Raw genomic sequence first — 973 nt, 5'->3', positions numbered from 1 at the left:
GCTCTGCCGGAGCTTTCCACGGCTCCTGAGCTCCTTCGCAAATCCCTCCCCGGCTCCATCACCCGGCAAAGCTGGAGCAGCAAATCCTGGGATGAAGATGCCACCTGCTGGGAGCGGGGCTGGTGTCGCCAAGACCCTACAGCCCCGCTCTGCAGAACTCTTAAAATCCCGCAGTTCTGCCGCTCCAGTCCCGCCCCGCAGCCTCGCCATCCCCCTCCCCCAAAACCGCACTGCGTGGATACCCCAAAATTTCTCCACTTACACGACCCCAAAACCCTGGCTCGGCAGTGGCACTCAACAGCCCCTGAGGCTTGGGACCCCAGGGAGGGCCAGGCAGAGCCTCTGCTCTCTCAAAAGCTGCAGCCTGGGCAAAACGCTGGCCCTGAACCCAGCTGCAGGTGGGATTCTCAGGTCCCAAAAATCGAGATTCCACCTCTCAACCCCAAAAACCTTCCCAGCACCCTCCAGCATCCAAGGGGCAAGGTCTGGGAGAAGCACGCAGCCTGAGAGTGTTCTGCCAAAATGGAACATTCCGGTTCCTTTGGGGCTATTGCATCGTGAAGCAGCTCCCCGGATTTTCACTGAGAATACCCCTTTTTCCTCCTTTCGGGGGACTCAGCCTCTCCCCAGCTCATTTTTTCCTCTTCTTTTAAAAACTAAATAAATAAATCAGCTTTTGAGCTGATGTTTTAAAGCTCGGGGGTCCGGTGGGGCTGAGGGAGGGATCAGGGAGCCCGGGGGCGGAGGGGACGAAGGAAGGATGGAGGGAGTGAAGGAAGGATTGGGGGGGTTCCCGGAATGGGGGGGGTTCCCGGAATGGGGGGGGTTCCCGGAATCGGGGATCCAGTCCCGCCGCTTCCCCGGCCACGCCCCATTGCCTTATATGGCCATGTCACGCCCACTCAGTTAATACGACAAAGCTCCGCCCCCAACGGGCCACGCCCCCTCAGCCCTTTCTCCCCTTCGCGTTTCC

This window comes from Anomalospiza imberbis, chromosome 27, assembly GCF_031753505.1.
Source record: "Anomalospiza imberbis isolate Cuckoo-Finch-1a 21T00152 chromosome 27, ASM3175350v1, whole genome shotgun sequence".
In the NCBI taxonomy this organism is placed as follows: domain Eukaryota; kingdom Metazoa; phylum Chordata; class Aves; order Passeriformes; family Viduidae; genus Anomalospiza; species Anomalospiza imberbis.
The sequence above is the reverse complement of the archived record's forward strand: the minus strand, read 5'-3'. Positions refer to the sequence as shown.